The 22,912-nt window shown below is 37.7% G+C and overlaps 1 protein-coding gene across 1 annotated transcript in view; it reads right to left on the bottom strand.

The window, feature by feature from the left end:
* The window catches only part of clstn2a (calsyntenin 2a), a 288,222-nt gene that overhangs the window by 140,238 nt on the left and 125,072 nt on the right, over positions 1-22,912 (bottom strand). The gene's annotated exons all lie outside the window — the stretch shown is intronic.

Below are 22,912 nucleotides of genomic sequence, written 5' to 3'. Positions count from 1 at the left end.
CGTCAAATCGCTATACACCATACTAGGGCTGCACAATTTATCACACGATACGGAAAATAACACTGAATTTAAACGCGATTCTTAGTGTGATTATGAAATCACAAAGGCTGTGATTATTTTTTTACATGCAGCTTGTCAATGAAGTATGGCTCCAAATGCTAATCCATCTGAAAGCACTGCGAGTTTGAATCGCTTATAATGTACATTTGAAAAAGCAACATGCTTTTCATCTTTAGAGACATGAGAGGCATTTATTAACATCTTGTCCAACAAAAGACAGCATTTAATAACATGTTTTTACTCCAAAACTCACTTCATAATGACAGTTGAGCATCCTTCTCTGAGATGATGTGGCTTCTAACACAGAATTTTTATTAGTCAAAGCATTTCATTCTTCTGTTTATTCAGCTAAAGCGATATGATGCGTGTTATCTTCCTCTGCTGCAGGGCATATTTTGAGTTTCTGCGTGAGAGCGCCTTCTGGCTTTCAGATGGAGAAGCATTTACTACTGATCACAGAGCCGTACAGCTCTGACAAGCTGCGCATAAAATAATTGCAGACTTTGCCAAAACGTGTGCGGTTTAATCGCGATAAATGGTGCAGCCCTACACCATACAACTATACAATTTGCAGAAAGAGAAAGCTGAAAACCATCAGAAGAATGAAAACAAAAAGATGAAGATGGATGACATGTATAGCAGTATGCGGTAAGGAACATTCTTCTGTTTATGATTTATCATACAGCTACACATATATCGACAAGACATTTCCAAGCAATAACCTATCCAAAATAGTGCACATCCGGAAGATAAGTCAGTAAATTCGAGTAAAATCCATAGACTGTAAAAAAATATGGACGTAGCGTCCGTGACGTCACCCATAGAGTTCTGAACAGCAGTTTTGATGCGTAAATGAGGCCGCGGCCATCTTAGCTGCACGTCACAGCACGTCACTCCCGGATAACTGAAAATGGGCAAAGAGGCGGGGAGGTGGTTTGAGCTGATATGACTGGTTGCTGAAACCACGCCCGCCTAGCTCGACGTGACCATGTTAGCAGAAAAGGAGCTATCTATCTTAGATACGATCTAAAATATTAATGAAGATAAGTTTTATCATCAGAACGTTCTAAAGGTTTACTGTCAATCTACGGTGTTTCTTTAAGATATAGATCCTCCAACACCAGTAGTGTTGGTTGTGCAAATAACAACATGGAAAATCAAATGGGACTTCATACCTTTATAATGAAATAGAGATCGCGAGATGAATCCAATCTGTGGCACTTGAGTAAAATATTAGTGTCCATTGCAAAACAAAAAAACATGTCACATTTCTTCTGAATGATCTGCTCTCTGTCATCGTTCTTCAAGAAAGAAGCCTTTATGTTGTAAAGCTGTATGCGATCGTATCTAACAAACAAATGAGCCTGTGTCCAAAGTATATTTTTTTCAAAATAATGCAGCAGTTTTAGTTATAATATCCAAGCAGTGCTGTCGGATTTTGATATCCTCCCGCCATTGTCATTGTAGTAAATCTCACAACCAAAACTTTCAGCCAATGCCACGATTCAACAACGTGTGTTCTGTTTCTTCCGCATGCATGCACATCTACACAGACACACATCAGTCTCGAATATTATGCAGCAAGCCATATTTTATAATTGTATAAAATAATCGAGAAAAAAAGCACAAAAACGGCTGAGATGCCAAATTCAGCGGCAGCTGAGGTAACATGACGGCTCACAGACAGCAGCGCAATCTACCTGTCACTCAAGTGACCACGCCCTTAATTATGCAGAACTTTAAGGCTTAATATAATTTAAACGGATAAGTTATAAAAAAATTCACCCCCCTCAGAGTTGTCATGAAGGGCAAAAATAGCAGTATAGACCAAAACCACAATTTGAACCAACTTGTAAACATGTTTTTTTCTGCTATAAACTTGGCCAATTTAACATGGGACTCTATGAGATTCTGCTCTCTTTTGGAGCCTGTCCCTAGCGGCCAGTCGATGAATCGCAGTTTAAGTTACTTCCGTATTGGCTTCACGAGAGAAAGGGGGAGGTTGCCGCTTGGTAAAATCACAGGCTTCGCTTATCCCGTACGAATGTGGCACACAAAATGTTAATTTCTAAATCACACAAGATCCCCAGATAATACTAATCCCGTGCGAATAGGGCTTATGTTCCATTTTCCTGTATATCCAGGCACAGTTTTCCTGTATTTCTTCTTTGTTAGCCTTACACATACACTTTAGTTTAGGGTCCACTTCTCACTATTAACTAGTTGCTTATTACCATGCATATTACTAGGATGTTGGTTTATTAGTACTTATTGAGCACATATTGATGCCTTATTCTGCATGACCATATTCTACATCCCTTAATCATACCCAGTACCTAAACGTAACTACCTTACTAACTATTATTAAGCAGTAGTTAAGTAGAGTTATTATTATTACTTATTATTAAGCAGAGTTTATTGAGGCAAAAGTCATAGTTAATAGTTAGTTGATAGTGAGAATTGAACCCTAATCTAAAGTATTGCTCTAATATATCAAACCAACTACTGAATAAAATGATAGCTCATGGGGTGAACGTGATTTCACCAAGTACATCTCTGTTGAACCTGGAACAACATTCCAATCAACCAATCAGATTTTTTTTTACCGTTTAAGTCAAGTTTAGGCTTTCAACCAGGGTTAGGTGCTTCTACATCACTGTTATTCACATATCATTTCCCTCTGATTTAAAGATAACTTATGGGTAGGGTTAGGATTTAGGGGTAGGGATAGGACTATGGCTACATTTCTGAACAGAAATGTTGAGCGAAATATGTTGATGTTGATCCAGGAACATGGTGTCCAGTTCATGGCTCATCTGTCAATTATTCATATTATTTTACACTGAGAACTGCTTCTATAATGATCTGTGAGTCTTTACAAAGCTGCCAAACCACAATAGCTTATGTTCCATTTATGTGTAATCCAATTTTAAACTCTTAATGATAAATTTTTTCAGAATTGCAAACTGACATAACTAACTGTGTTTTGCTGGCATATCTTTAACATAATTTGTCTCATTCTTTCTGCTAAATAGCTGCAGAACAACAAAATAACCTTACAGGTCTCACATCAAAGAGAATACCTACAGGAAATAGCAGCATTAATTTAATCTAAAAATAAAACTCAATCAAAATAATCACAGCCACAAACAAAGAGAGAGGCTTCAATCCAATAACAGCACTGTTGTTAACTGGAAAGCGGTACATTATCAACCTCTTAACCCATTGTCGCAATGAAAAACAATATCAAACTACCCTCGAGCCGCTAGTTTTTGTTCCTGTTCCAGCCCACACTGGCAATAAACACAACAAAATCAACTGGACTGCTTGTATGCGTGTACATTTCCAAAAGTGGGCTGTTGTTTTCAAGATGAGAATGATAATGAACATTATTTGAGAAAAGAGACACTTTTTATCCAGAAGAAAGTAAGCTCACGAAGAGCTGCAGAAGTTATTCAACAATCAATACTGCATGTATAATGTGGCTCCATCAGAATTCAGTTAATGACAGTGAAAACGGCAGAAATATCCACATAAGCCCATACCAGACGTTCTGGTTGAATTGTGGCACTTAAGGCTTTGAGGGTTCTTACTGACTGAAAGGTTAAGCGGTATTGCTCTGTATGTACATACATTAATTTTCTTTCGACTTTTCTCACAGTGCCAACCCTCGGTTTGTGTATCACATGGACGCACCATGGATTCCATTTCAAGGCTGAATGCCTGTGCAGTTATTTGCTTTGCAGTCGTATGTTCCTTGTCTACAAACTTGGAAGTCAAACGTCGAGTCAGGGCTGAATTTAACGATGCATCTAAACTTCACCCAGAGATATTGGCAAGAAACTGCGGCATGGCATGTCATGCCGCCGCGGGCGGACAGACTGCTACAGTGTGATTAGCCTCTGCTGTGATCAGCTCCCAGCTCTATAATCACACACAGCAAAGAGAACAAGATTGACAGGATGCTGTGGAATTTAAGCAGAATTTTTGAATACTGAAAACTGACTTATTGGTTTAATTATATAAACATTAAACGTATTTATTTGAGCAGCTGGTTTGTTATTAAAAAATTATTTCGTTTTAACTAACTGAAAGCTTTGCAGATATAGCAATACTCAAATACAATGTACATAAAAAAAAAGATATGCTTTGGCTGAACTTGATTTAGTAGGGACCAGTGGTTCAACACATTTGAGATGAGATTTCTTATGATTAAATTAAGCCATAAACTTTACTCAAATAACTTTTGTAGCAGAAATATGAAATGTGAATACAACAATAGCACCTGCCCAATAAAATATATAACTATTAGCACAATAGCACGTGTTAGCAAGCAAAACATAGGCTGTGTCTGAAAACGGATAAATGCTGCCTTTGGAGGATGAAATGCCAAGGTATGAAGGCATGTCTTAATCCAAAGTTAGCTTCACTTCCTGTCTCCTGAGATTCCTTCATCTGATTGATTTTTAAAGGCAGTATTGATGTATCCATCACTTTCTTTGCTATCCCATAATCCTGTGCTTTCCATTCTGTGACAGTTGAGCTAAAAAATAAAGATGGCGAATGAAAGTTGGTCAGTTTGTGTGTAAATGTACATTTTTGACAAACTTTTTCCACTTTTGATGTCATTTCTAGTGAGAAATTACTATTATGGTAATTAAATATTCGCTTAGTTTTAACCAAAGCTCTCTATTTCGCTGTAGAGCATTAAACTGATTACACTGGAATCAGTTTTGTGATGCACCTTTGTGCACAAACTCTGCCTGCAAAGTCATTGGCTGATAGGGCAGCGAGGCAACAGGTCAGCTGCCTAAGCTTTCAGACACAGCCATAGATTCTTACCACATGTAATGCATAATTTTGGCAGAAAATGCAAGGCATGCAAATGCAGAATTCCATCACTGGCATTTATGCAGTAATTGCTTTTTAAGACAGTGTGTTGCACAACTTACCTCAACTTTAGCACAAACTCCACTATTAACCACAACAGGGGCTTTCGCACTGCATAGTTCTATGAACTCAGTTCTAGGAACTAGCCACTAGGTTAGTTCCCAGATAACTAATTTCTCCCCTGGACCATGTTCCTGGTTGCATTTGCACCGGCAATAGGAACTCTGAAGCGGCCGGTAGCGGCGTCTTTAAGTGTGGCATTTACAAACGCTAAAAACCAGTGGATGGAGGATGCTGTGATCGGAGCTGTGTTTGTTGTGTGTCGTGGGTTTTGTGATAATGAAAATGGAATGTAAACGCATAATTTATGGGACTGAAAGAGCAAAAGTGGGGCTAAGAGATGAAATCTCCTATGACAACTTTCAGAATTACATATCATTGAGGCTGAGAAAAAAAATCCAGGTACTTCAGCCAATAGTTCTAGGAACTATGAAAAGGTTCCTCTGGTGCGAAAGAACTTAATGGTAACCCCCAAAACTCTAACATAACAGAAACTATTCTAAATACCAAAATAACACTATGTTAAATGCTAACCTTGTCACATTCTTCATTTTAACATTGCTGCTGCATCCCATATCACATACTAAATAGTATTCGAATCTAAATTTGTGTGTCTCAAATTATAGTATGTTGAAATAAGTACTTCCAAAGATACCTGAGTGGTAAATTTGTGAGTCCAAAGGTTAAGTAGAGAAGTACAGATAAAGGGGTTTGAGTGAATAATAATATCTAACCTGATGAAAAACAACATTGTGAACTTTTATAAAGATAAAATTGACTATTAACTTTTAAAAGGGCATGCTAAGTTCATTATTTTGTATATTTGGTGTAATAGGATACGTTAACATACTTTAATGTTCAAACAAAACATTATTCACATAATGCACAGTACATTATTGCAGTACGTCTATTCTCAGTCTGTCGGAAATGTTCTGATTTAAACCCCTCATTTCAGAAACCCCTGAGTGCTCTGATTGACCAGCGGACCCTGTGCATTGTGATTGGCCAAACACCTCAAGCATGTGTCAGAAATGTAACACTCCTTACAGTAATCACAAGCTTCAGCTTCCCAGGATTGTAAAGCAGTTGTAAACACACTGTTATTAACGTCACCAGTATCCGTTGAAACCCGAGTCAGATTCTTAAAATGCATATTATCAAGCAGATAAACTGGAACCAATTTAGCAAGCGTGACTTGAGCAGAACATTTCACAGTTGTAAGTTTTTATTTTGTTACTCTCCTATCTTTCAGATACGATGTTATAATGGCCTAATTTATCTTCACGTAACAACAACTTTATATCTCAAAGTGAAAACATGAAATACATTTTAAAAAACATACTGAAGTGTATATGTTTTATTTATGTAGATGTATACAGCTGGAGTTGTACTCTCCCAGGTTCAGGAATCTGTCCTCTGTAAAATGCACTGTACACAAGCTAACTTTTGGGTTGAAATGCTCAGGAACAGCGTTATAAATAAATCTCACCAACTGATTTCTAATGCAGATTGGTCTCACTTTAGTTTTGGGTCCAATTCTCACTATTAACTAACTATTAACCATGCCTCAATAAACTCCTAATTACTGCTTATAAATAGATAGTAAGGTAGTTGTTAAAGGATTAGCCCACTTTTAATATAAAATTGTCCAAATAAAATTACGGTTTTTGATGAAAACATTCCAGGATTATTCTTCTTATAGTGGACTTCAATTGAAGGTCAAAATTACAGTTTCAGTGCAGCTTCAAAGGGCTTTAAATGATACCAGACGAGGAATAAGGGTCTTATCTAGCAAAACGATCGGTCATTTTCGCAAAAAATACAACTGTATATGCTTTATAAACACAAATGATCGCATTGCACGTGCTTCCGCTTTCCGTATTCTTCAAAAAGCTTACGCTTTATGTCCTACGCCTTTCCTATTCAACTTATGGAACGAACGCGGCTCCAGTTCAAGAAAATTTTATTTGAAAGTGAACTAATCCTTTAAGTTTAGGTATTGGGTAGGATTATGGGATGTAAAATAAGGTCATGCAGAATAAGGCATTAATATGTGCTTTATAATTACTAATAAACAGCCAATATCCTAGTAATATGCATGCTAAGCAACTAGTTAATACTGAGAACTGGACCCAAAACTAAAGTGTTACCTGCAGACCATGCACAAACAGAGACATTACACACTAACTGAAAAAAAGAAAACATTAAAAAGTATCATATGTCCCCTTTAAATGTATCACTATGCAAAAACGCCCTGTGAAAGAGTATGTACTGTTTTCTTCATGTTGTCCCTATTGCAATCAATTTAAGTTGTTTAAGTTTAATAAATGAAGTTGCGACAAAATGCTGAAGAATTATCTTGCATTAGCTTGTTGTAATTAAGCAAATTGAGCAGGCACCAGAAATCACTTTTATTGTTTGCTTCCGCTGTAGCCCAAATTGTGTTATTAATTTATGGCTGCATTTTCTGCCATAATTTTCTAACTTCATTGTGTATAAAAAAGCATAAATAATCAAGTCTGACAAAGCCTAGCTTATACCTCAGTAACAAATGCAAATGACTTGATCATGCTAATACTAGACTGGAACCAAAACCAGTAAATCAGCTGAAACAGTGATTTGATCAGAACATTTCCAGGCTCATGTCAATCTGTTGCCATAGAAATAAACCCTCCTAAAAGCAACCCGCTAATTTCACAAACACAATCTAAAGATGATGGGCAACAGGAAAAAAGTACATAGGAGAAAATATACACAAATTGATGGGGGATGAAAGGCAGCTTGCTGTATGAATCCAGCCACAGAGCACTGTGATTGAAGATTTGTAACAATGGCATCAGCTCGGTGGGTAGCGGATTACCTGCATCAGCCGACGCTCCGCTTTTTATTATGAGTGCTTTGAACTCCGAACTTTTCTAGGAACTACAGAGCCTTTCAATCTCATTAGATCTGCCACATTAACCTTTTTTTACTTGTTCATTATATGCCTGTTTTTGGTTTTGTTTTATCAAAGGCCCGTGTCTTTATCATATAGCCCTAAAATTATCTACCAGGCATAAAATCCTGTTAAAATTGCTTTATAGTTTACATCATTACACAGCTTGCTCCCATTAACAAGTACTACTGATGTTTTGAGGTTATGACTTTCTAATCGGCTTAGTTTGAATGCTGCCAGTCATATACACTTTATGATTCACACACACACACAAACAAATCACAGTGTAATCTGGATCACATTTCCAACAAATAACCTTTTATTTCTGCAGTGCTATTATGGCTGAATTTTAGCTCATGATGACTCATAGCTCATGACTAATAATATATGCAAAGAGAGCCAAATGATAATTATTTAGTAGACTGATTTAAGCTAATAGCTGATATGGTTTTTTAGAATGTATCTGACTGTAAAAATGTGTAGAGGATATAAAATGAAAGTAAAAGGTTAACAAAGATTAAATGATAAATCTGGCCAGCTGAGGATTCCTATGAATAATAAGTGCTTTATATCCAGGGGTATAATATACAGAAAATATCTGCATATTATATGTATGAATGAATTGAATAAAACATGCACAGATCTATGGAAACGTGCAGACTAGTTAACTAAGAATGGATTGTGCCCATAGATATTGCAGTTCATTTGCACATGCACTGTTTTAGGCCTTATCACTAAAGGAATTATGCAAATCGGGTTAAATGCATAAGCACTGCCAAAAAAAAAAATCTGTGCTGAATGCTGTTTGCAAACTGCAAATTTCCCTTTTTACAAGCCGATTTTGAGTGCTTGTTTTGGAGGATGCTGAAAGTGCTGGTGAAAAAAAGTAAAAAGCTGAAAGTGTGACAACTACATATTGTATGTGTTAATATACCTGGTTATAATACACTTCCACATCATTTAATCATTTGATGAATTACTGATCATCAGAAAATGTAGTACTGTGTTAAAAAAAAGGGAGTCCTGAATTCATTCACGGATAAACTTGCGCTGTTTGATTGACACCTCCAGCGATTGTAAAGGGAGCGTTCTTTAATCACCGTTTAAATGACCGATTATTTTCATCCTAATAAGAGAAACAATGTAAAGTTGATCGTTTAGTCACTGGTTTGATTTTCTGACACATCTGACTCTACATGAAACGTTTCATATCAGATCATGCATTAGAATTAAAGGTGCCATCGAATTGAAAATTGAATTTACCTCGGCATAGTTGAATAACAAGTGTTCAGTACGTGTAAATGACATACAGTGAGTCTCAAACTCCATTGTTTCCTCCTTCTTATATAAATCTAATTTGTTTAAAAGACCTCCGAAGAACAGGCGAATCTCAACATAACACGACTGTTACGTAACAGTCGGGATCATTAATATGTATGACCCAATATTTGCATATGCCAGCTCATGATCGAGGCATTACACAAGGGCAGGACGTCTGGATGTGCACAGCTGAATCATCAGACTAGGTAAGCAAGCAAGAACAACAGCGAAAAATGGCAGATGGAGCGATAATAACTGACATGATCCATGATAACATGATATTTTTAGTGATATTTGTGAATTGTCTTTCTAAATGTTTCGTTAGCATGTTGCTAATGTACTGTTAAATGTGGTTAAAGTTACCATCTTTTCTTACTGTATTCACGGAGACAAGAGAGCCGTCGCTACTTTCATTTTTAAACACTTGCAGTCTGTATAATTCATAAACACAACTTCATTCTTTATAAATCTCTCCAACAGTGTAGCATTAGCCATTAGCCATGGAGCATAGCCTCAAACTCATTCAGAATCAAATGTAAACATCCAAATAAATACAATACTCACATAATCCGATGTATGCATGCAGCATGCATGACGAACACTTTGTAAAGATCCATTTTGAGGGTTATATTAGCTGTGTGAACTTTGTTTATGCAGTGATAGAGTCGAGAGCTCGGGAGGGGGCGGAGAGCGCGCGATTTAAAGGGGCCGCAGCCTGAATCAGCGCATTTCTAATTATGTCTCAAAATAGGCAGTTAAAAAAATTAATTAAAAAAAACTATGGGGTATTTTGAGCTGCAACTTCACAGACACATTCAGGGGACACCTTAGACTTATATTACACCTTGTAAAAAAACGTTCGATGGCACCTTTAACACAGTTACTTACATGTTGTTACATTACTGTCAAGTCCATATTGTAAAAGGCTGTTTGTAAAGCCTGCACTGAAATGCGATTGATTTACCAAAGAATCCACAGTGAAATGTTCCGAATACAAATAAATAATTAACCATATTCCTTGTATTAGGATCCTTTGAATGGTAATGTTATTTTTAGCCCTGTATCACTCTTCTCTCCTCCTCAACACGCTATCACGCCAATGGGCGGGGCTAACATTGCAATGATGAAGCAGGCGTTGATTTCTTCTGCGGAGGCGTGATAGATAGGCACATTCCAGGATCAGTCGTTCGCTGGGCCTGGTGTCATTTAAAGCTTTTATTGGACTAACAAGGAAGTTTTAATTTCTGAAACTTACAGGATATTCTTATAGTACAATGACTTGTTTTGACCCAGCGGCTGGGTTAAATGTTTGCCTAACCTGCTGGGCAGTTCTACTCCCTCTAGATTAAGGGTTAGGTTTTTGGTTAGGGTTTGGGTGAGAACTTTTACAGGACCATCAAAACATGCTTGACTCAGGAATGGCCTTTATTACTCTGTCAAATCAGGATGTGCCTGGTTTCCCCATGAAGTACCAGCTGAAAAGAATGACTTCATTTAAATAATGCAGCCCTACAACACTACAGATAGTGTCTAGTTAAACTGGATTGTGGGTGGTTAGTGAATAATGTTTTGCGCTGAACACTGCCTGCAAAATTGGTGCAGCTGTTTAGTGAATTCCCCCCTCAGAGAGGAGTTTACCATAAGCACTTGAAAGTTTGACAAGGCGTTCTCTCTGAGAGCCGAAGGGAATGCGCAATCTTACTTTTGGTTCCTGCTCTGTGCAATCACACCGCCTGAACAGCACACCCAAATCATTCCTTCATTTTTGCCAACAATCAGAAGGCCCTAGTGACCCTCTCCAATCCGCTGTCTCATTCCTTTCCTCATCTCAGCTGCTTTCAGGCCAAATCATCTCAAAAGACCCAGAGACAAGAAAGGAAGTGGGAAGATGCTGTACTCATCGACTCTCACTCTCACATGAGAATGGATCAGTGTCTGGATCTTAGTGGCCCCTGAAGACAACATCCTTTGATGTGCACTACCTTCCTTTATGTCCAGACCAATCTCAACGTTACAGAAAGAGAAAGCAGCAAAAAGATTATATGAAGCGCAAAAGAAAAGGGAGGATGGGAGGGGAAAGGGAGGCTTTCCTCCTTTCTGCTGTACCTTCATCACGACCAGAAGCTGAGAGGTTTGATCAATGCCCTAACACTTGCTCTCCAAGAGCCCCCCTCCATTCAGATCCTTTCCTGAGCTTGGGAAATCATTTTTCACTAGAGGAAAATTAGTTTTCTCATCACAGAACTTGGCACCAGGCACTTTTAGCGAATGTAATTTTGGAGGAAGGAGGGTGAAGAGCCAATGTGGATTTCCATAGTGTCTGCAGAATATGGACTGGTAATTCAAAGTTATAGACAGTATGATGTGCTAAAAATCTAAATCAATGTTAGTCATTAAGCTGGAAGGTTATCGCTCCTTGTGTAATAGAAATTCCCGCTTGCAGCTTGAATTTGTCCAAGGGAAGCATGAGTAAAAAAATTTAATTAAAGGACCATCATTTACTCATCCTCATGTCATTCCTTCTCTCATTTTATTTTCCTTCTTCTGTGAAACACAAAATGTGGTGTCAAGGGAAGTTGCTTTTTTCTCAAGGAAAAAAAAAAAAAAAAATTATGTAGATTTTTGCTGCAAAGCTCCAAAAAGCCAAAAGGTGCACCATAAAAGTGTCAAAACAGTTGTCTTTATGACTTGTGCTCAATATTTCAGGACTTATGAATCCATAAAATATATGTATGTAAGGAAAAGACCAAAAGCTGTTTTTAATCGATAATCTTTCTCATTTTGTGTTGCATAAAGAACATATTAATAAGGGGGCAAAAAGTATCTTTCTCCATTGACAGCCATTTAAAAGCAATGTACTCTCACAAAAGATTTTTTTGCAAGCAACAAAGGCCTAATCACTTATATAACATTATATTAAAGATGATGTTTTGCCAAGATCAGAAGTTAATCAGTAATAATTATTTTTTAAGAGAACTGAGGAAAATAGTATATATGCTATAAAATGCATGGTTAAAACTGCAATAACTATACCCTGACCCTTCTGTAAGAGATCGAAATGAATTAATTCATTCAAGTGGACTTCTAAAGTGGCTTTCTAATAATAGAAATATTTTTATATGCACACATGCATGGTTTTTCTTCATGCCCCTAAAGTGAGCGTGTTAGTGATAGATGCATCATATTACCCAACTTTTACCTCAGTAGAACATGTCAGATGTTTATCTAACCAAAAGTTTGTTTTTACTCCAAAACTTATGCAGGGACACATATGCAAACCAACAAAAAGACTAAATTTAAAAAGTATAATAACATGATAACAACATTGGCTCAAAAACGCTTGTGCCCAAAAATAGAGTGCTCATAAGCACAGATGGCTTCAAGCAGGTCGCATAATTACGGGAAGGCTTGCACCAGCTGAGCAACTGCCATTGTGATGAGAGGGAATGCTAACAGATCGCTTTCTCCAGGTATTATAAACCTTCTTTGTTATTTCAAAGGAATCAGGCATCATAATAAGTCTGCTGCTAATGTACTTCTAAGAGCTCTTTCAAGGAACCCTCCTGCGAGATGAATTCTGTGAAAGTACCAGGTCAGCCAAACAACAAGTTATGCATTTCACCGGAAACTTTGGGGATTCAGGGACCAAACTGAAAATGCACAATACTAAACCATAAAAATTGCTAAATGAAATGTAACGCCAGGCACTTTACAATCATGCCATCAGTCAGGAGCTAATTAAACAGGGCCAGGGGATCTCTAAAGAGATCCTGAAACCAGCAATGTTTAGTTCGTTCTCATCCACACACCTTAAGATGTTATTAAATTATGCTTGCAAATGATGTCTGGCTAAATTCCCAGTCTCTCATGGAGGTGGATGTGTCATTTTAATCAGCACTAAGGCTACAGCGGTGGACATTTTCCAGTTAGAAGGGGCTTTTAGGTGCCATCGGCACTAATCGGAAAATGTTGTCAGATTTTATTCCATTTGGCTACCGCAGCTGCAAATGCAAGTCTAAATATTCAGTATTATAAGCATGTGTCGTTCTAATTACCAATTACCTCTTGAAGCGCTCATTTCAATTCTCTCAGGTGTAAGTCAAAGATAATACTTTGAGATTGTGGCATATGAACCTTCGTAATGAATTCCTTCAGTTATTAAAAGAGACCTCACAGGAATATTTCCGTACTTAACCATTTAATTAGCATGTAAAATAGTTTTTTTTTTATTATTTCAATAACTGAACTGATAGCATACTATCATAATCAGCTTCGAGAACAGGCCAGCTTCTTAAAGGGACCTATAATGCCATTTTTACAAGATGTAATATAAGTCTGGGTGTCCCCAGAGTGTGTATGTAAAGTTCAAGCTCAAAATAGCCCATTTATTACAGTATGTTAAAGTTGCCACTTTTTGTGTGCAAGGAAAACCGCACCCTTTTTTTGTGGTTCCCTTTAAATCAAATGAGCTGTTTCCAAAAGAGGGCGGAGTTTCAAGAATTCATGGCATAATGGCAACAACAAAACAGGACAATCTCACACATTAAAAAGTCAGAAAAGGTGTTCGTGCACAATTTTTTAACTAGGAAACTCTTGTTTATGATCATTCTGATAGCTTGTGAGGGCAGCATCAGTTCTGGATATGAAGTTTGAGCACAAAGCGCTGGTATTGACTCATCTTTCAGAATCAACCTTTGTTAAAAACCAGCACTGAACAGATCCTCATTTGTGAAGCAGTTCAGTGTAAAATGATTGGCAGAAAAGTACAAGACCTTACCTACTTTCTTTGGGACATTTCTTTCAAAAATTAAATTTAACCTCAATGTCCTCAGTGACTCAGATGGCGGGAGTCTATGGAGACTCATATGTGCGTTGGTACATCCCGAAACATCTCAAATGAGCTGCTGCTTCCAGCCCCCTTTCCAGAAAAGGGCAGAGCTTCAAGAGCTCATTCTCCGGCATTCTGACAACAACAAAACAGGACAATCTCACGCACTGAAAATGTCAAAAACTGTGACTCAGATGGCGGGTGTCTATGGAGACTCTTACGTTCATTGCTACATCCCAAAACACAACACTTCTAAAGCCTCTTTGGTGCAGATATTGTACAACTCCAGCTGCTACAGTGAGGATACAGAAATGACGCACTCTGTGCTTCTCACTCAGGGCTGTGTCTATGCAATAGGGCAGATCGTCACCGGCTGTGGGCGGGGCTTCTCCTGAGTCTCAATCAGCTCGTTTGAAGAAACTCCTTTTGATTTATGGGAATTATAAAAGAATGAGCGAGTGGATTTTTACCATTATAGGCTGGTTGTTCTCACACACTGTGGACACACATCAGTGTACAAAAATTTTGCATTATAGGTCCCCTTTAAATTCTGCAAAGGTAGCATAAACAAAGACCCCAGGCCGACTGAAACAGCATCTATATATCAAAATATATCTCAGTGGTGGAGGTGGTACACCATGCACTAGATATATGCAGTAAACTACACTTCAGAAAGAGAAGGCATGAGAGAATCGGCAGCGTGGATCCCTGCGGATCTAACACATTCTCAGAATTCTAATTTGACTTTCACCTCTAGTCTCTGGTAACACTTCTCAATTTTCAAACACAAACATTCGAGACAAAACGAGAGGTATTGGCAGCGAAATTGAACACGTCACCTCGCCGACAGCACGGATGGATTCAAAACAAGAACTCTCTCAGCTTTCTTTCTTTCAATTATCACTCAACCGTATGATTCACATGGTTTCTTTTCAGCCACATATAACGCTGACAACCTGGGAAGAATGGAAGCTGCTTGTGAATTTCTTGAAAAACATCTGGGGACATCTTTTGGATACATCCCAGCAGGCCTCAGAGTATGTGCAGAACAATAGTTCACACTTATAACAGGCACTGCATTTTCAGCGCTAGCAAAGCATCATGGGAAATCATGACAATGCTAGGCTCAGCCGATTTCGGTTCGGTTCCATACTAAAAATAAGAAAACAAAAGGGAAAAAATAAGAAACATGAAAATGCATATACAGCATCGCACAAAAAAACCCTGCAAGACTTCCTAAACTGATTAGCGGAGTCTGAATGTGTTTTTTTCCAGTGGGAATTCTCCCCCCAAGTGAATAAACTATGATGAAACTATACAAGTAAGAGAACCTTAAGTTAGTAAAAGAGTTCCTCAGGCATGGTTCTCGACCCTCAGGGATCACTGAATGTAATTCCAAAGGAGGACAGAGATAGGGCACATTGTTCATTCACTTCATGTGGGTGAAATCTAGGGCACACTCTCATTCGCACACATCATAACAAAACTCACTCAGTCAGACACACTTCTGAGTAATTCTTAGACTTTCGTCCACAGCTGGAATGAACAATTTCACAGTTCAAAATATAGGTGGTCAAGTTACCATGGTTAAATTTTCAGGGCAAATCAGACTTTTTTAAATACAGTCAAATAGGACTAAAAACAAATTATCACATGATTGCTATTACTTCAAGTCTGAGGATCACCCGGCAAGGTTGTTTATATGAAAAGCATTTGGTTAAACGTTCCACTGCTCGCTTTTTTTCTCATGCTGCCTGTTTAAACCGCCCCCTAATCTGCTTTATTAAGCATCCTCTAAGCATCTATATCTCAGATTAATTAACCGAAAGCATAGAAACTAATTGCATTTATCATTTAGAAAGCCCACATATAAAAAACGAATCATTATTTATTTACTGATGAATGTGTGTAGAAGTGTAGGTCTCAAAGCAAGTACATTTACATCGTTTTTTCAGTAATTTATATCTTTGGAACATTCGATGTACTTTATATTGTTTATAATAACCTACCACACACCTCTTAAATTGTTTGTCACAAAATATGATATAAATGACACTCCAATCAGCTCTTATTCACATCAAGCAAGTGACCTTGTGGGAAAAAGACTGAGCTGATAATACACGTGTGATTTTTTGCATCATGTACAACACCCTTAATTTTAAATGACAGCCTGTCATACCTCAGACAGGATTGTGACCAGCACATAATCAACACTCTCTTCATCCACTAACAAGATCAAAATACTGCCAAATTTCTTTCTTTTTTTTTAACACATTATTTTGAATAATTTAACAGCAAGATCCACTAGTGTATCCAACTGCAAAGTCTACTGTATTTTAGACAGAACGGTCCAAACACGATCAAAAACATTTTCATCCTTCAATTCAGGTCCTGCTTCTATAAAAGGAACACAATACAATTGTCTGAACTGCAGGCGCTGCGATTCTCTTTCACTACATCCTTCTATTTTCGCTCTCATGTGTGGTTTTTGCAATCCATCCATAGTTTCCCTGGACCGCATCCTAGCTTGGGTTTTGTTAGCTAATCTGGTGCGAGGAAGGCAAAGTTTAGCGGAACAATACGGCATTGTACATCATCTGAGAGGAGAGATTAATGAGAAAGAGGCTGGTGAAGCCACAACCGAGATAAAGAATTAGCAAATGAAGCTGCCGTTTTTCTTTTTTTTTCCTTCCTCTACTGACTCCGGCTCATCCTTCACGGTAATTTGATTGAGAATGCTCTGTGCATACTACAAGACCTACGCTATCTGCTCTACAGGGGAAAGTCTTGTTCCCAGAAATAACAATTCATCTTCAGGATCCCTGCCTCAGCATATATCATCGACTTGAGGCTCATCATCGTTATTTTACATCAAAGCAAGCCGATACATGGGAGACAGTGAGCGAGGCAGGAGAAAAAGACGAAGGAGGGCGAGGTGAAGCACTTAACAATCCCGGGTCGTGTTCCCACACCCCAATTAATGCGGTGCCAGAAGGACGCCCGCATTCCGTTCTCTAAACAGACGAAAACAGGATTGATGACAAAGCCTCTCGCGCATAACTCACGGTCTGATGTGGAAGAGGAGAACGGGACGGAGAAAGAAAGACGGAGAGAATGGGAGCGAAGAGAATTAGGGAGAATGACGGATTGAGATGGAGAGCCCGCTTTTCTCTGAGTCTCCCTGGCAGCAATCTTTCGTGTGTATCCGTTGGCTCCCCGTGAAAAGGCAGTGAAATATCACCTGTCACTAAATTAGAGCGCAACGCTCATTTCCCGGTGACGCTTTAACAACAGAAGCCGTCCACCATTGATCTGTCATTGATAAATCAAAGTAATAAGTGCACAAGTTTCCCAAAAAATGTGGATTATGCAGGAAAAAGATCCTGAGCTTTAAAGTTATTCTCGTTACTTTGCGGTCAAGTTTGGGGTCAGGTTTTTTTTTTTTTTTGAATGAAGGAAATGTAATGCTGACACATTCAACTGAACAAAAGGGACAGTAAAGACATTTATAGATTTCTATTTAAAGTAAACGCTGTTCTTTTAAATTTTCTATTCATCAAAGAATCCTGAAAAAAATATTAAGCAGCACAATATTGATAATAATAAGAAATGATTCTTGAGCACCAAATTAGCATATTAAAATGGTAAGAAATAGAATTGGTAAATTAATGATTGGAGAAGTCTGGCATACGTTGCAGTTTCATTTTAATTAAAAATTCCAAGGTCAATAAATGTAAACAAAATTAAGCATATGCATGGATGAATCGTTCACAATAAGAGATCAATAACATGCATGTAGAATGGATTTTCATTTCGTACTAGGGGTTGCACAGACTAGTCGAATTTAATGCTCTGCCATGACGCTTTAAAGGATTAGTTCAATCCAGAATTCAATTTTTCTGATAATTTACCCACCCCCATGTCATCCAAGATGTTCATGTCTTTCATTCTTCAGTCTAAAAAAAAAAAAAAAAATCAAGGTTTTTGAGGAAAACATTCCAGGATTTTTCTCCATATAGTGGACTTCACTGGGGTTCAACGGGTTGAAGATCCAAACGTCAGTTTCAGTGCAGCTTCAAAGAGCTTTAAACGATACCAGACGAGGAATAAGAGTCTTATCTAGAGAAAGATCGGCCATTTTCAAAAAAATAAAATAAAAATTTGATACTTTTTAACCACAAATGCTCATCTTGTATTGCTTTGCAATGCATGTCCATGACTTCATGCATTAAGTAGTCACATAGAAAGGTCACGCGTGATGTAGGCGGAAGTACCGCGGTAGAGTGAAAAACTCCATCTCATTTTCTCCTCCAACTTCAAAATTGTCCGACATCATTGTTTGACTTAGTCTTTGCACATTCATTTTGTAGACAATGGATCGGTACTTCTGCCCACGTCACACGTGACCTTTCCAACATGATTACATAATGCGTGGTGCATCATTTGTGGTTAAAAAGTACATTATTTTTTTTATTTTTTTTTAGAAAATCGTTTCAGTAGATAAGACCCTTATTATTCGTCTGAGATCATGTAGAGCTCTTTGAAGCTGCACTGAAACTGACATTTGGACCTTCAACCCATTGAACCCCAGTGAAGTCCACTATATGGAGAAAAATCCTGGAATGTTTTCCTCAAAAACCTTGATTTTTTTTTTTTAGACTGAAGAAAGAAAGACATGAACATCTTGGATGACATGGGGGTGAGTAAATTATCAGGAAATTTTAATTCTACAGTGAACTAATCCTTTAAGCTTGACGCCAACTGGTTGCTGATCATGGTCTACAGGGGGCGAGACAGGATACAAAATCATTGAAATCCACTTTTACGCTCCATTTACAGAGCACTCCACAAGATGTGTTTGATTATACTATCTGGATGCTCAACATTGATCGGGTAAATGCACGTTTTAAACAGTATAGCTCGCACATAACGTGCAGATAATGCACACGCATAAACATTCAGTAGCACAGAAATGTATTGTCAGCACTGTTCTGTGATTTATCAATACAATAGCTTAGAAACTGAAAAGTTCTTCACTATCAGTAGAGAGACGCAGGCAGGTAGAATTAATTCACACGGAATCACTCTCTCATTAATGCATTCATATTAATGTAATCTTTACTGTGCTACTTTATCTGTATCTGATTTAGATGGAGCAGAAATAATAAAAGCAAGCTGTTATGTAGGACAATAGCCTTGTGGGCAGCGCTGTGTCATACACCATAGCTGTGCACAAGGCAACCCGTGTTCAGTCTCAGCTCGAGGTTCAGGCTTATCATTAGTGATGTCATGATGTCATCGACGTCGACTCGACTTTAATCACATAAATGTCGAATTTCAAAAAATCCAGAATTAAATTGTAACATTACAAGAACAAAAACACACTACAGTATGAATTAACGTACTGCAAAGATAATCAGTCCTCACCAGTGGTTGATGGTAGTGCTGTAAAGAAAGAGGCATGCTGTCAGCTAAAAGATTCTCCAAGGTATGAACAACAAATCTTTATCAAGTGCACCACACACAGCATGCTTTTCAAGCGCAAGCTGCAAAAATAAATATATAAAAGCTTGAAAAGTGCTTTTTGCCAAGGCTGTCAGAGAGGAGATTAATTCTAGGCATTGTCATTTAATGAGCTGTAGAGAGTTACCTGTCATAATGCTTCCACACATTCCTCTTTGTGTAAAAAAAAAAAAAAAAAACACTTTATTTAATTACTTTGCATCTGTCAGCCACCACCCCATCTGAACAACCTGCACTTGAAAACCAGCGAGTCGGAATCCGTCTTTCATAAACACCACGCGAGTCATAAAGCTGTGCTGTCATTCATTGCTCCGTGAGAGGTGATTGACGCTCGAAGCATCGGCTACTCTTCCTCGAAAGCCAAAACGCACGTTGTTCGAGTTGTTCTTCAAGGCCGGTTGGTTTATTGAAGGCACGGCCATGGAAAGGCAGACAAGATCTACTTATACAAGGGCTGTGTGTCACCACAACAATGGAGATAGAGGCAGGAAATGCACTCTGAAATAGCAGGAAGGTCAGGCAGATCTGTCTCCATAACAGTGAGGAAAGCGTTGACTAAATCTCTTTTATATGAGCACTATGCTGCAATACACATAAAATCTCACACTCAACTGCCCTCACTTAAACACAAAGGAATAGAGGAACACTACACTGAAGAACCAAGCTATTGGTGCTATAAATTTTGGAATAATCCTGGATGTTCTGGAGTGAGCTTGTATGTCTCATTGGAATAGATTAGATATAGATTAGAAAACAGGCTGCAACGTTAATCAAAATGATCACAATCACGATTAAACTGCAAAAGGCTGCGATTTAATTAAAAAAATAAAAAAATACATATATATATATATATATATATATATATATATATATATATATATATACACACACACATATATATATATATATATATATATATATATATATATTCTGCATGTGCTGCATACTTCATAATGAAGCATATTGAAGACTTTGTCTTAAAAGGGATTGCTTTAAAAATGGCTGTTAAAAAGTATTATTAATCTTTTTTTATATATAATATAGTTTTTCATATTTAATATTTAATAATTATTAATCAGTATTATATCAAAATAATTATAATTCTCCAAACATATACAGTGCCCTCCACAATTATTGGCACCCTTAGTAATTATGAGCAAAAGCAGCTGTGAAAATAAATCTGCATTGTTTATCCTTTTGATCTTTCATTCAAAAAATTCACAGAATTCTAACCTTTCATTTAAGGAAAATAATTGAAAGTGGGGGGAAACTTACATTATGAAATAAATGTTTTTCTCCAAAACACGTTGGCCACAATTATTGGCACCCTTTTATTCAAAACTTTTTGCAACCTCCTTTTGCCAAGATAACAGCTCTGAGTCTTCACCTATAATGCCTGATGAGTTTGGAGAACACCTGACAAGAGATCAGAGACCATTCCTTCATACAGAATCTCTCCAGATCCTTCAGATTCCCAGCTCCATGTTGGTGCTTCTTCTCTTCAGTTCACTCCACTCATTTTCTTTAGGGTTCAGGTCAGAGGACTGAGATGGCCATGGCAGAAGCTTCATTTTGTGCTCAGTGACACATTTTTGTGTTGGATTTGATGTTTGATTTGGATCATCGTCCTGATGGAAGATCCAACCTCAGCCCATTATTGGATTTCTAGCAGAAGCGGTCAGGTTTTGATTTTTTTATCTGTTGGTATTTGATAGAATCCATGATACCATGTATCTGAACAAGATGTCCAGGACCTCCAGCAGAAAAATAGGCTCACAACATTAAAGATCCAGCAGTGTATTTAACCGTGGGCATGGGATACTTTTTATCCATGTGTGCACCAAACCCATCTGGTGGGTTTGCTGCCAAAAAGCTCTTTTTTTAGTTTCATCTGACCATAGAAGCTGGTCCCGTTTGAAGTTCCAGTCTTGACTGACAACTGAATATGCTGGAGATTGTTTCTGGATGAGAGCAGAGGATTTTTCTTGAAACCCTCCCGAACAGCTTGTGGTGATGTAGGTGCTGTTTGATCATTTTTTTAGGCTTTCTGAGACTCAAGACTCAACTAATCTCTGCAATTCTCCAGCTGTGATCCTTGGAGAGTCTTTGTCCACTCAAACTCTCCTCCTCACTTCACATTAGGACGATTTAGACACATGTCCTCTTTCAGTCAGATTTGTAACATGTTTAGTTGATTGGAACTTCTTAATTATTGCCCTGATAGTGGAAATGGGGATTTTCAATGCTTTAGGTATTTTCTTACAGCCACTTTCTATTTTGTGAAGCCCAACAATCTTTTGCTGTGCATCAGAACTATATTCTTTGGTTTTTCTCATTGTGATGAATGATTACGGGAATTTGGCATTTGTGTTTCCTCATGTTTATACTCCTGTGGAACAGGAAGTCATGGCTGGACAATTTCATGCTCCTAGTCACCCTGGTGTGCTAAAAAATGTAATTATGAATGGGAATATACTTCAGAGATATTTTACTCATAAGAATTTCTAGGGGTGCCAATAATTGTGGCCAACATGTATTGGAGAAAAACATTTATTTCATAATGTGAGTTTCCCCCCACTTTTCCTTCAATGAAAGGTTAGAATTTTGTGAATTTTTTGAATGAAAGATCAAAAGGATAAACAATGCAGATTTATTTTCACAGCCACCTTTGCTCATAATTACTAAGGGTGCCAATAATTGTGGAGGGCACTGTAATAGTATACAAATAAAACTATAATTATATGATCCAATCATGTCAAAACTAGACAAAGATCTTGTCTAAAATCATAAAACAACCATGCAGCGATTGGGAAAAAAGTACTATTTAATTAGAAAGGGAAAAATATACAGTCAGGTTGAGGGGTTTGTTTATTTTAAAGTGGACCTATTATGTAAAATTCACTTTTATAAGGTGTTTGAACAAATTTTGTGTGTCCACAGTGTGTGTAAACAACCAGCCTATAAATGGTAAAAATTCAACCAATCCTTTTTTATAATCCCCATAAATCATAAACAGTGACTCTTACATAAGACTAGGGATAAGCCCCGCCCACAACTGGTCACGATCTGCTCTATTAGCATAGATCCCGCCCTGAGTGAGCCGCAGCAGTCCGCCGTTTTGGTTTCCTCACTGTAGCAGCTGGAGATGTGCAATGTCTTGCACCAACATTACAAATGTTCTGTTATTGGATGTACCAACGAACATAAGAGTCTCCATAGATTCCCAGCATCTGAGCCACTTCATTTATAAAAGAAATGTGGAGAAGAAAGTCGGTAAAGTGTTATATATTTGTGCA

The sequence above is a fragment of the Megalobrama amblycephala genome, linkage group LG17, assembly GCF_018812025.1.
Source record: "Megalobrama amblycephala isolate DHTTF-2021 linkage group LG17, ASM1881202v1, whole genome shotgun sequence".
Classification (NCBI taxonomy): domain Eukaryota; kingdom Metazoa; phylum Chordata; class Actinopteri; order Cypriniformes; family Xenocyprididae; genus Megalobrama; species Megalobrama amblycephala.
This window is presented reverse-complemented; position numbering and strand designations above follow the sequence as displayed.